Genomic DNA, 14,489 nt, shown 5'->3' on the forward strand with positions numbered 1-14,489 from the left:
CGTGCCCTTTAATTAATAAAGCTTCTTCTTGTTAATCGGGTAACACTGAGTTGTTTGAAATTCAAAGTCATTTCACAATGAATCTGAAATATTTGTTAAATGCCCTCTAATACCCAGATATTCTGCACACTCCAATCTGTTATATTGTTTGATTACTTTTACGTTGATCCACACCACCTACGCATACGTATGCGCAATCCCTTCTAAAGCTCTCATCACTCCCGGCTAGCAAAAAACAACAACAACCCACGCATTTCTCATTGCTAGCTTTAGCTGTAATTCATTTCTTTATAAATATGTTATAGTAACTATTACTTGTAATGACTGTAGATGTTTCAATGAATTGTGTTATCTTGAAAATGTAACAAAATGGTATGTTTACTGAACAAATACTGAAATACTGGAAACAGTTTTTTTCAAATCAAATATTTCCTTTTAGTTACGCCAAGGGACAGTGCCTCTCCTTCTTCCTTCCCAACAAATAAATCTATTGGAACCCCACTGAATACAATAATGAAAAGGGGTAACATTCTTTTTAGATCAAAGGTTGCCAAACTGCTTAGTCAGTTGTTTGTTTTTTTCCACAGTACATTTCTGCGGCTCATTGTTGCATGCCCTAAAGCACTCACAATAGCTTATGTCTAAATAGCTATTTAGGAGGTGGGTGTGGCAATGGGTGGAGGCAATTAGGTCTTAACATACTGTGCACTGTAATTCCAGTAACAGGTAAAACCCCTTTTAACATAATTACATTTATTTCACTTTTATTGGTATGTCATTTTATTGCAGCTTTTATATTATTTCTCCTTAAAGGTCTATTGTTTGTCAAGTTTTATAGTCATCTCCATGAAAGCAAGATGTGTAACCCTTCCAATGGTAGTATGGCTAACAATGCACTTTGATGGTTCTATTTCATGTATTTGTAGAAATAATTTGTTCACAGATGTATGTCTATGCATTTAAACAAATACATAAATATATGTGTATAGATAGGATACACCATAATTAAAAAAAAAAAAAAAAGAGATGGTATTATTTTTATTGGTTGAGTGAAGGCTAGATTTATTTCCTTTAATGTTTTGGCAATATCATGGAATATATCTCCTGCTCTTCCCAAGTTTGGTGGGAATTACAATTCCAGGGAACAGCTGCTGTTTGCACTGGAAAATTAGATGGGGAGAGGTAATTGACCTGTTTCTGTCTCCCCAGTTTTTATGCCAATATATCTATAATGAGAGAGGGAAATAATAATGTGCAGATCGTAATAGCCCTGAGATAAAGGATCTCAAAACTGCATTAGTGTCAGTTCTGCCATTCTACCACCATCAATGTTGTTTAGATGACATTCATCATTCCTTTTCTAATGTGTGTTCAAACAAAATGAAACCTATTGACCTTGTCTGCTTGCTTTTAATATAAGTGCAAACAGACAAACTTGTGTATGGCTGTATTTCAATGTGCAGGGAGGGGTACCTAATAAAATGGTCCCTTAGGGTATATTTATACACTCAGTATATAAATATATATTTCAAATGGTTACAATGCAAATTTGATGTGTGTGTATATACAACATAGAACTCCTAAAGGTAATATGTTTAAAAGTTAAACAGCAAAGAAAAGCCATCCAACACAAATATATTTGTAAATTGCTGGACCAATTACCTCCTCTTATAACATATACACTGATCAGCCACAATATTAAAACCATCTGCCTAATATTATGCAGGTCCCCCTCATTCTATCAAAATAGCTGATGCGTCAAGGCAAGAACTCCTCAAGACCTCTCAACATGTCCTTTAGTATCTGGCACCATGACATTAGCAGTGCGCGTTTCTTAAGTCCCGCAAGTTGCAAAGTGGGCCACCATGGAATAGATTTGTTGTTCCAGTACATCCCACAGATGCTAAATTGGAATAAGATCTGTGGAACTTGGAAGGCAAGGCAACATCTTTAATTCTTTGTCATGTTCCTCAAACTATGCCTGAATAAATTTTGCAATGTGACAGGGTGCATTATCCTGCTGAAAGAGGCCACTGCTATCAGGGTACAATATTGCCACAGGGATGTACGTGGTCTAGGTAGGTGTCATGTGTGAAGGTAACATCTACATGAATGCCAAGATCCAATGTTTCCCTGCAGAACATTGCCCAGAGCATAGCACTGCCTCCCCCTGGCTGTCTTCTTCCCATAGTGCATCCCGCTACTATCTCTTTCCTAGGTAAATAACGTTTACCATACCTGCCATCCACCTGATCTAAAAGAAAACATGATTAATCAGACCAGGCAAACTTCTTCCATTGCTCCATTGCTCCACATCCCCATTGAAGTAAAGACACTTTCGGTGGTGGACAAGGGTCATCATCTTCTGTGTGATCGGACCAGACAAGCTAGCCTTCAATCCCCATGTGCATCAATGAAACTTGGGCTCCCATGACCCTTATGCAGATTCACCGTTTGTCCTTCCTTGCACCATTTTTGGTAGCTCGTAACCACTGCATACTGGGAATACCCCATTTTGGAGATTCTATGACCCAGTCATCTAGCCATCACTATTTGGCCCATGTCAAAATATTGTGCCTAATCATTAAATTCATGAAGCACCAATATCCAAAAAGTAATAATCAATACCTAATAAGGTTTATAGCGATATTGGCGGGCACACAACCCAGTTCGGATAGAGTATATTGAGTTATAGGAAAGAGAAATCACACAAAGACCAAGTTGAATATAAGAATTCACACTACACTTTATTATCCACAAAGTGATCTAAGCAAAGTAAGTTTTGCTCTCATTTAAGTAGTTGCATGCATTTACTTCAAACAGCTTAGTATCTAGATATATCAGCTTAAGTATACATCACTATTAGAGAAGCTTGGTTGTCTCCTTGCCACACATGACTGGGGAGAACTCAGGCAGTTACTCGGAGAGACCCTCTTTTCTGGGAACAGCAGAAACCAGTAACACGCGTCCGCATTACAGGTGGGTAGTTCTCCAAGTGAGCGCAAGATTCCCTTAGTCTTATATACCTGTCTTCAAGGACAGACAGTAGTTCCTTATCAGTGCAGCCCAGCAAAAGACCTTGATACAAGCAGCTGGATGGACCTGGCAGTTGGCTAGACTGTTCAGGACCACCAGAACTTATGCGCCACCAGTCTTGTGCGGTTAATTATCGCTTATCTACAAGCTTTCTTTGTACTATTCTAGAGATGGCAACATAAGTTTTTGATGGCAACAGAAGTTTCTCAAACTGCTGAAGTGCTGTGTCAGCTTATAGTGCTGTGTCAGCGTAGTAAACAGCTGTAGTGCTGTGTCAGCTCTTAATAGCTGTGGCATAAGGCCTTCAAGCCTGCATCTAGTAATATGTGCTATGTGTGTTTATATGCTTACCGGTGCCATCTTAACTATCTATGAATGTTTGAGTTGCTCAATAGTGATCAATCAATCATACTTAATTAATATGAAATATTATTATCACACAAAGTCACTCAGATCTTTTAGTTTGCTTATTTTTCCTGCTTCCAACATATAAAATACAAGAACTGACTGCTCACTTTTTTATATATCCCACCCCTTGATAATAACATAATAGATGTTATTCAATTCACCTGTCACTGGTTTTAATAAGTACCTGTATCTAGCCCTAGGAACTCCAAAGAACTATGTATTGAATGAAGGCAGAATGAGAATTTTTATTACCAGTCAACACTACCTTTACTGAGCCCTTATAGCCCTTATCATGGAGTGAGTTATAAGAAATGAAAGCGTCCTGAGTAATCCCAGGACTACTAATTATCATTTTGTTAAAAATTCATACTTTTCTATATTAATATATATATAATTTTTTTTACATGGATCCAAATAATTAACGTGACAAAATATCTTATATGTCTTTAGCCCCTGCCTATAAAATAGACTCAATGGCCCATTCTTAAATCGCAATCCTTTTTATAACAAATGAATTCAACAAAATACCTTCAGTAGAATTCTCCCAATATCAAAAGGCTGTTGATTAAGACATTGCTTATATGGTTAACCCAATTATTATCTTCTGTTGCCTATGTTTTAACGAATCTATGAATATATTTGTTCATATCTGTTTGAACCAATTTGTTCTGCTGATATTCCATAGCACTCAATTTTGCCTCCGGAGTTAAAAAACACTGCTCTATATTCTCTGTGTTGTATAGAAAGTCCAGTGTGCTCCAGTCCAGTGTGCAGGGAGCTACTATACGTACTAACTTGCCATGTTCTTAGAATTCTATGTGCTAACTCATGGGTGTAATATGATCCAGAGCATAGGATATTATCTAATTCCAATAATTTGTAATAAGAATGATCAATTTCTCATCCCATTTAAACAATTTGAGATTTGAGGAATAAAGGTTAATTATATAAATTAATACTTGTTGTATTTGTTTATCCTGGACTTGCTTGATTCTTTTTTAATTTTATTGTATGATGTTACAACCCCTGGGCCACGTTTAAAAAAAATAATCTAAAAATCCTTGGATAGAATTTGTTCAGGAGTATATATAAAAATGCGCTGTCTTTAAGATTAGGTGGTTAACTTTTATATTTTTACATTTTGTTTACAATTGCATTACTGTTGACATTCTAGAGATGTAATATAATTTCTTATGAAAATAGTTGTTTTACATTATCTTGAAATTTTGAGGTAGACCATAGCAGCTTGGGACTTATATTTAAGAAGCACATGTCATTGCATTCAAAGCAAACATTTATTTAAAATATCCCTAAAAAACACACTGAGATTCATTCAAATTATTTTACTGAGTTCCATCCAGGAGTGCCAAAACAGATGTAAAATATAATTTTATTTTTGGGAAATGTCCTAAACCTCTGTTTATTCTGAAGTTGGCACGCCATGTGGTCACAGAAAAAAATGAATGATTTACTCAAGTGGAATGTACAGCTTTAATAAAAACCTAATGTCTTGTCCCTTATTATGAAAAGTTAATAAAGTTTTTGTGTATTCTCCAAACACTGTATAAATCTGATGAGAAAGCTGTTATTGAAAGAATTCTATTGTTAAAGGGGGACTGGAAATCATTCATTGACTTTTATTAACTCTTTGAAAGGCCAACGATGGTCTACGTCTGTCATAACAAACTGTTCTTTGAAGTTCCTATTCTGAAACAGAATGACCCAGTCATTTAACATACACATGGCTTGTTTGAGCTTCCAGAAGGTCTTTAGGTGCCAGATTTTGAGTTCTCCAAAGTATAGCATTTGGTATTTAAGGGGTTGAACACAATAGCAATATGTTTTAAATCAATAGTTTGAAAATGTGCTGAAACAGTAAAACCCTGGCCAATAAAAGGTAAACCAAGGTCAGATCTGTTATATACAACTTCTGCTAACCTACACACATTGTTGGGAGCATCTAACATGCATAGTTCTTAAAGTTAAAAAAAGAATCATGTATTGAAGCTTAATTTCTGCTTAAAATATAAGATATGTAATGTTTTTTTTAAAATAAGAAATAGGAAATATTTTTTTTCAGGCATATAACTGTATTTTAATATCAACCAAATCAATGCTACAGATACTACAACAACAACAGTTTAAAACAGGGCAGAACAGCATTGCTCTATACTTATTAAATGACTACTAAAGTCATCCAGACCACTTCATCTCAATGAAATGGTCTGGGAGCAGTGATCTTGTCATTTTAACCCGGTAATTTAAAATATAGCAGTTTGTAGAAAACGTAATGTTTACATTTCAGGGTTAAACACACACCTAGTTGCTGGCTTTCTGACAACCATAAAACACACTTCCTCCTTCAGAACTGAGTAAGACTCGATTCTGGAATCAAACTCTACTAATTCTCTATGAGAAGCAATGGATTGGAGGAGATTGCAGGTGATGTCAACTTGTATGCTGACATCACCAGAGGTGGAGCTGGAGTCTGCAGCTTAGTAGCCCCGGTGCAGGAAAGGAGGTGAATAAATGTTATTTTACTTAATAAGAAAAGGGAGGTGGACAAAATAGTGATTGTCATTTTTGGGACTATAGGTGCGTTTAAGCAAATGGGCCACAACCAGTCATGCCAGCTGAAAATGGAAACCTAAGATACCAAAACTGGATAAATGCAAACTGGAAACCATAATTCTTACTGAAGTATGCAAAGCACAGAGCTGGTGAATGGCTTTTTTTAGGTCCACCATATAACTCTTTATACTAGCTATCATTTACATCTTGTAGATAGTAAGTATAACTTTTCTTTATGCCCACTGTCTATCCTTTTCACAACTTCAGTTTATTCCCATGGTCAGAAAAGAACCAGATCTCCGTTTAATAGGGTGAGAATGTCAGAATGTAAGGGTGAATGAATTATACTTTGCACATCTAATTCATTACTAAAGAGACCACTTTATCATGGAGTTTAGCTTAGGAGGCATACATGGGGGATTTTACTTTCCTTACCAATATACAGGTAATGTGTAGATAATGGGCTTTTGCCACTCCTGGTTTTGTTATTAAAGGATACATAATTTTTATTTTTTTCCAGTAATTTGATAGCCCACTGGTTGTTAATTAAAAACTACCATATTATGAATTGCTTTGGTAGAAGAGAAGATAAAGTGAGAGCACACATGGATAACATCTCTAGCCTAGTCATAACACAAAGGCTCTGTAGGAAGGCAGAAAGGTATTTACCCCCTTTGGTAATTAGTGACGATTGTGAGGCACTTTATTTTTCATGGGCAGCAACACCTGCTGCAATCTGAGTAGAAGAGACGTGTGCTTCTTTCTGGTTAGTAGGTAAACCTGGGGACCATTTCTTGTGTTATTCATCTCTCCACTCTGCACTCTACACAGGTTGGCTGAAGTGAGAGGAGCTACTGCCAAATGTAAAATAGAATGGAACAAGGTTCAAGGCAGAGCATGTGATAAATTCACTAATGGGGCTACTGCCCAGGGCTGAAAGTGTTTCTCTGACCCTTGAAGAAAACACAGGAAGACTAGAACAGAAATATTTTTCCCTGTGTGTAGCCAAAGCAAAGATTGTGCTATAGCCAAGACCAGTAGTGGATGATGGAGCTGAATGGACTTTGTGTGTTACATTTTCCAGAAATGGAACGTAGGATTGCACTTTTAGATTATTGAATTAATATCAACAGGTGTTGGGTATACTCTCTCTTTAGCATTTTTTAGACTGTACTTTGAAGCATTGTAAAAAAAAAAGTAAAATGGACACTATAGTCACTAAAACAACTTTAGCTTAATCTTAATTAACCACTTTAATGTATAGATCATGCCCCTGCAGTCTCACTGCTCATTTCTCTGCCATTTAGGAGTTAAATCACTTTGTTTATGCACCTTAGTCACTCCTCCCTGCATGTGACTTGCACAGCCTTCCTAGACACTTCCTGTAAAGAGTCATTTAATGTTTATCCTTCCTTTATTGAAAGTTTCGTTTAATTTACATTTTTTTTATCCCCTGCTATGTTAATAGTTTGCTAGACCCTGCAAGAGCCTCCTGTGTGTAATTAAAGTTCAATTTACAGAGCAGGAGATAAAATCGTTTAAGGTACGTTACATCTGATTGAAAGTGAAACCATTTTTTTGTTTCATGGAGGCCGTGTCAATCATAGCCAGGGGAGGTGTGGCCAGGGCTGCATACACAGAAACAAAGTGATTTAACCCCTTCAGGACCGGCCTGTTTTTGCGATGTTTGTACGTTAAGGACCAGAGCAGTTTTAACACTTTTGTGGTGTTTGTGTTTAGCTGTAATTTTCCGCTCTCTCATTTACGGTTCCCATACAAGTTATATATTGTTTTTTTCACGACAAGAAGGGCTTTCTTTACATACCAGTATTTATATTATGTCATATATTGTATTTAAAAAAAATAATAAAATATGGTGAAAAATAAAAAAAAAAAACATGTTTTTGGACTTTTACTTGAAAAATCTTTTACTTATCTACAAAAGCTAATGAAAAAAACTGCTAAATAGATTCAAAATTTTGTCCCGAGTTTAAAAACACCCAGTGTTTACATGCTTTATTGCTTTTTTTTGCAAGTTATAGGCCTATAAATACAAGTAGGAAATTGCTGTTTCAATATATATATATTTTAAATGTATCAATAGTGACATTGTTACACCGTTATCTGTCATAAATCCCCGAAACACACCTAACATGTACATATTTTTTAAAGTAGACAACCCAGGGTATTCAAAATGGGGTATGTCCAGTCTTTTTTAGTAGCCACCTAGTCACAAACACTGGCCAAAGTTAGCATTTATATTTGTTTGTGTGTTAAAAATGCAAAAAACGCTAACTTTGGCCGGTGTTTGTGACTAAGTGGCTACTAAAAAAAGCTGAACATACCCCATTTGCAATACCTTGGGTTGTCTTCTTTTGCAAATGGTATGCCATCATGGGGCTAATTCTCATTCCTTGGCTACCATACGCTCTCAAAGGCAACCTAACCAATCTGACAAATTTCAATAAAAAAAAAAGTAAAATCAAGCCTTATATTTGACCCTGTAACTTTCACAAACACTATAAAACCTCTACATGTGGGGTACTGTTATACTCAGGAGACTTCGCTGAACACAAATATTAGTGTATCAGAACAGTAAAATATATCACAGCAATAATATCCTCAGTGAAAGAGCTGTTTGTGTGTGAAAAATGCAAAAAACGTCACTTTCACTGACAATATCATCGCTGTGATATGTTTTACTGTTTTGAAACACTAATATTTGTGTTCAGCGAAGTCTCCCGAGTAAAACAGTACCCCCATGTACAGGATTTAGGGTGTCATAGAAAGTTACAGGGTTAAACACAGTGCTAGCAAATTAAATTATCTGGACTTTTGGCCTGGGTTGGCAGGCAGGTCCCTCAAATTGCAATCATTAAAATTACTTAATTAGGTAAAAATATTACATAAATATGCACGTAGAATTTTAATATATATACATATGTATATATTTGACGTCTACGTGTATATTTATGAAATTATTTATGTAATTATGTATGTGGACATATGTATATTTCGTATTATTTTTATTTATTTATTTATTTATTCATAGATATATATATCATTACATTCTAAGTGTATTTTGATATAAATATATATATATCAATATCAAAATACTGTTAGAATAAAACTGAATATATATATATAATTTTTTTTTAATTATTAAAAATTATTTTTATTTTTTGTTATTTATTTTTATTAACATATTATTTGTATTTTATAATAATATATATATACCATATATATAGTTATTATATATATTGTATATATTCGTGTGTAATTTAAATATAAGTGTATTTTTATAATTATATACGTATATATAAATATAAAAATACACTTAGTGTGACATTATATATATATGATATATATACATATAATATATATAGGTATATATAGATATAATACATGTGTATATATAGCATATATATATACACATATTATTATTTTTTTCACACTTATTACTTTATTTTAAAACTTTATTTCTGATTTTTCACTTGCAGGGAGACTGCCTGTCAGCACAGACAGTCCCCCTGCAGGCAGATACACAGACCCCTATTGCGGTCATGTGATCGAGTGATCACATGGCCGTGGGGTCCTGATCTGCCGAGGGGGGGCTGCCCGGGCAGACAGGCAACCCCCCTGGACCGGGAGGAGAGCTGATCGCCGCCGTGGGACCGACGGCGATCAGGTAAGTAGCCCAAAACCGTTATGACGGTTCAGGACCGTCCGCGGTCCAAACGCACGTTTTACTGCTGACTGTCCTGAACCGTCAGCGGTCCTTAAGGGGTTAACTCCCAAATGGCAGTGAATTGAGCAGTGTAACATCAGAGGCATGATCTATACACTAAAACTGCTTCATTAAGCTAAAGTTTTTTAGGTGACTACAGAGTTCCATAAAGTGCAAAAAAAAAATGTTAAGTAAAAAGAGAAAAAATCCTGTATCTGATTTCACATTTATTTTAACACCAAGATTTATGTGTAAAATGGGCTTATATGTGTTCACATACATTGCGATAACAATAATTTCCAATGTTGAGGACTGCAAAATATATTGATGCTTTATAAATGAAAACCATTCTGGACTGCTATTTGAATGTATAAGGAGCAATGATTAACAGTGTTTTTGATCATACATTCAATTTATTCAAAAAGTGATGTGCTAAAGAAGCATTTTGACTGCTTCTGATTACACTATTTAATAGATGTAATTAAAGGAACACTATCGGCACTCAAACCAATTGATCTCAATTAAGTGGTCTGGGTGCCATGTGCCTCTTTTTTAGCCTGCAGCTGAAAAACACTGCTGTTCTGCAGGATTAACCTAAACTCCACTATTTCTATCAGATGGTCTGGGAGAGACCATCTGTATGGCGCATCACATTTTGCCACGCATACAAAAGAATTGGATTGACTGAGATCATCAATATTAATGATCTCAGCCAAAGAGTTGGAGCTTAACAGAGGAGACTGGCGCTTTGAAGGGGAGTACACAGGCTCATACTCAGCAAACTGCAACTGATTCTGACCCCGGTTCACCAGTTCTCTTTTCTAGAGCCACTTTTGGTAGGTACTAATCACTGTATACTTGGGACACCTCACAAGACACACTCAGATCTTTTTGCTTGACCATTTTTCCTGCTTCCAACACATGAACTGACTATTCACTTAATGCCTTATATATCCCACCCCTAGACAGGTGCCATTTTAACAATATTATCAATGTTATCCACTTCACCTGTCAATGGTTTTATTGCTGTGGATGATCAATGTATTTGAATTCCTAGTGCTGTGGATGTTCATTTAATTTAACACATGGGTCTCTCAGAAAATGAAGGCAAACCAGGAAACGATTGATTGACAAAACATACAATCAAATGGAATCCGATGCTAACTGATAGAAAAACAAAAGTAGATAGAATCCCCTTGTACAGTGCCGCGGAATTAGTTGGCACTTTATAAGTAATTTTAATAATAATAATAGAATAAAAAATATACTGGTGGGAAACAATTTTGAATTCGTAGAGTCTAAATGTTTCTCAATAATTAAGAGGGGCAGATAATATACTTTTTAAAACTTTTACTTAAAATCTAATAATTTTAGATTTTTCTTATACCAGTTTTTAAGTATAAAATACTAGCATTACATGGAGTTAATATGTATTTTAATATTCTAGTATATACATGAATATTGTATTTTCATATTGCATGAGCCTTTTTTTCCATGGAATAATTAACAAACATAAGCCCACTGCATTTTTCCTGGAAGAAGCAGCAACAAAAACTATTGACTTTTGATTTCAAACCATGTGTGCACAGGTGCTTAATAAGGTACAATATGCACTCTCTAGCATAAAAGACCGTTAATGTCCCTGGTCATTGTTCCTCTAGCTAGTAGCACATATGCCTGGACTTGACAGGTCTTGATAAACTTGTCAAGTAATGATTTAGATATAATTTATATACCTTATATGTATACACACACACGCACAAATATTCAAAAATCATGATTTGCCCAGTTCTTCAAACAAAAATGTGAGGCTGAATCTACCGTTAGGTGCTACTTTTTCCAAGGTATTTTATATTAATAGATATATCCAGGAAGCCTGCTGTTACTTTTACAAATATACAATTCCATGTTCAAATAAACAACAAGTTTCCCATATTTTCCAGCTCACGGGATATCCTTTGTTTGAAATATTTACAGATTTACAGTCTCAGTGTCTATGGTGACACTACACAGTACATGTAACAGAAAATAAACTAAACAAAGCAAGATTTCATAAAATGAGTAGAATCAGCCGGATGGGCAGTATGCCAGTGTAAATCTGGAAGGTATTTGAAGTTCTTCTTATGGCACCATTGTGTTGAGTGGTTTGAAGATATTTCCATATCCCTTACAGCTAGATGACATCTTAATGGAAAACTATATATATATATATATATATATATATATATATATATATATATATATATATATAAAAATTGAGTTTCATTTACATATAAAAAATAGCTTTGAATACCTAAAAGAAAAAAAACGTAAAAAATTTTGTAAACCTGTGATACAGTGTTGTAATACAGTGACAGATTTCTCACTGCAGTCCAAATCTCTTTTTGTGAGATCATCAGGTTCTATGGTCTGTGCCTAAATAGGAATGCATTGCTGACATTCAATGCATGCGTAGCATTCACTAAGAGTGACTTTTTACATTAAATATGGAATACATTGTAGTAATATATTTTAGAAGGTCATTGCTTTCTATAAAAAAATATACATTTGTGACCTGCTGCTTTTCCAGCTATCTAATATATATTGTGATGGTACATTCCTTTACTCCGTCAAGCATTCCCTTCTTCCCATAAAATAAAATCGCCAAGTAATCCACAGGGTAATAAATCGCTGGTATCACACAATTTATACAGTACATAACTCCTCCTCTGGGCCAGGCTAGATAATTGGGTTTAAGCACTTATCAAACTCAATTATCTAGTGGCCAGAAAAGTTAACATTTTTCACAATTATTAGAAACATACTTTATACATAACATATCAATATAAAATATCCCTGGGTAGCTGAGGGTGATGTGAGCAACATATCCAAATTTCGTGAGAATCTGTTCGGTAGTTTTGGAGTTATACCGTGTGGAAATTTGGACGGCTCGCCACGAGGTTGTAGCCGACTCAGAGTTCCATGAAATCAGTGGTGCAAGCCAGTCTCCGTTCGGATGAAAATTGCACGAAAACCCCCATAGATATAATGTAGCTGGTTACATGAGAGTGCTCCCCTCGTTCGGTAGATTGAAACTCACGAACGCCATTCATGTGCAATTCGTGTAAATGGGTCAGACGGGACTTCCATGGGGGACCGGGGATTGCTGGAGAGCCATGCAGAAATTAGTTCCAGGGGCTCGACGCCTAAGTCCAGCTGGCCGGCCGTTCGGGAGTTTAAGATGGCCACCATCCATTGTTCTCGCCACGTGTTCATGTCCTGAAATGGCGGCCACCCAGGAGCACTCAATTAGCTTGTGGTTTCGTGCAATAACACAGGATTCTACGTTCTAATTGCTACCCAGGGTGGTCCTCGTTCGGTAAAATAGCTATTTTGACGAAGAGAAAGTAACGAATGCATGGAGGGTGATTCTTCACATATATTACTGTGTGTGTGTATGTGTGTATATAAACTCTAGCTATTTTCTCTATATATCTACACCCTGCTGATGACAAATTGGCTGGGCAAGTGGCATGAAACCATGATGATCACTGGTGGTCCAGTGGGTTGAGCCTGTGGTGTCTCTCACCCAGTACTAGGTACTTCTCAGTGAGTCAGAACATTGCCATGGTTACCTGTGTATCACTCTAAATCACTTAATCACTTGTCAGTCTTGCGATGTTAAAGCACCCTACATGCCATGAATGGCACTTATGTCAAAGTTTGCAGACTCTGTACTTGACCTTTGTTACATATTCTCTCCTGTGAAACATATAGGCAATTCTTTTGATTAGTGTGCTTGGTTATTTCAGCGACATAACAGGAGCTCCCGTCAGAAAGTTAGGCTCACCTAGTCTTATGCATGCAAGCTCTCACATACTCACAGAGAAACAAACATTGCCATACATGTATAAAACAATACACATTCATAGGAACAAACAGAAATAGATATGAATCCCAGAGACACACACATGCATTGCCATACTTACATAGATACAGAGCCGGATTAAGATCCCATTGGGCCTGGTGCTGACAATTATGATGGCCTAATTACAGAATCTTATTGACAGAAAACCGCAAAACAGTTAAAACTCCCAAGCGTCATGTATCTAGTGGAGGTGGTGCTGGAGGGAAACTCACAGGAGATAGCTATCAGAAAACACATACCCTATGCTAATCTCTCACTTTCATCTTTCACGTAAATCCATACCCCTGAACAGCAGTGGGTGATGCAGGATTCAGTGGGTGGAGTAAAAGAGTGGGCCACTGATGTGAATCACTTAACCAGAACCGCCCAAAGGGACTTGCCCAAAATTCTGCATGAAGAATTCTATAGTCAGCCTGGTGTGAATGCACGTCAGGTTGCCTGCCAATCATGCAAGATGACCAACCAAGGGCATACTGTTCAGACAGCACCCTGCGCTTGGCATAAATGTGTCTAATGATGCGCTAGCTCTACACTTTCTAAGGACTGTCCCCTAGCACTTACTGGTCCACTCCTTTCCTAACTTTCTTACTAGCAGGCATATTTTTATATTTTTATTAGGGCTCGACCAATATAATTTTTCCAGAGCCGATGCTGATACAGATTATCAGTCGCCTTTTGGGCTGATTGGGGATATCTGTTGTTCATGTTAGCTTACCTTTTTGTCTGAGTGACAGCCACTACAGATATTTAAGCAGAACGTCAATGTTTTACACTGCAGGGACAAAAATACAGGGACATGGCACACTTTATTGACTACTTCATTAAGATGAAGTGGTCTAG

General features: G+C 36.3%; 1 protein-coding gene across 1 annotated transcript in view; it reads left to right on the forward strand.

Annotated features, from left to right (window-relative positions):
* CNKSR3 (CNKSR family member 3) overlaps positions 1–14,489 on the forward strand; it is a 92,449-nt gene that overhangs the window by 41,375 nt on the left and 36,585 nt on the right. The gene's annotated exons all lie outside the window — the stretch shown is intronic.

Source organism: Pelobates fuscus, chromosome 2, assembly GCF_036172605.1.
Source record: "Pelobates fuscus isolate aPelFus1 chromosome 2, aPelFus1.pri, whole genome shotgun sequence".
NCBI classification, from domain to species: domain Eukaryota; kingdom Metazoa; phylum Chordata; class Amphibia; order Anura; family Pelobatidae; genus Pelobates; species Pelobates fuscus.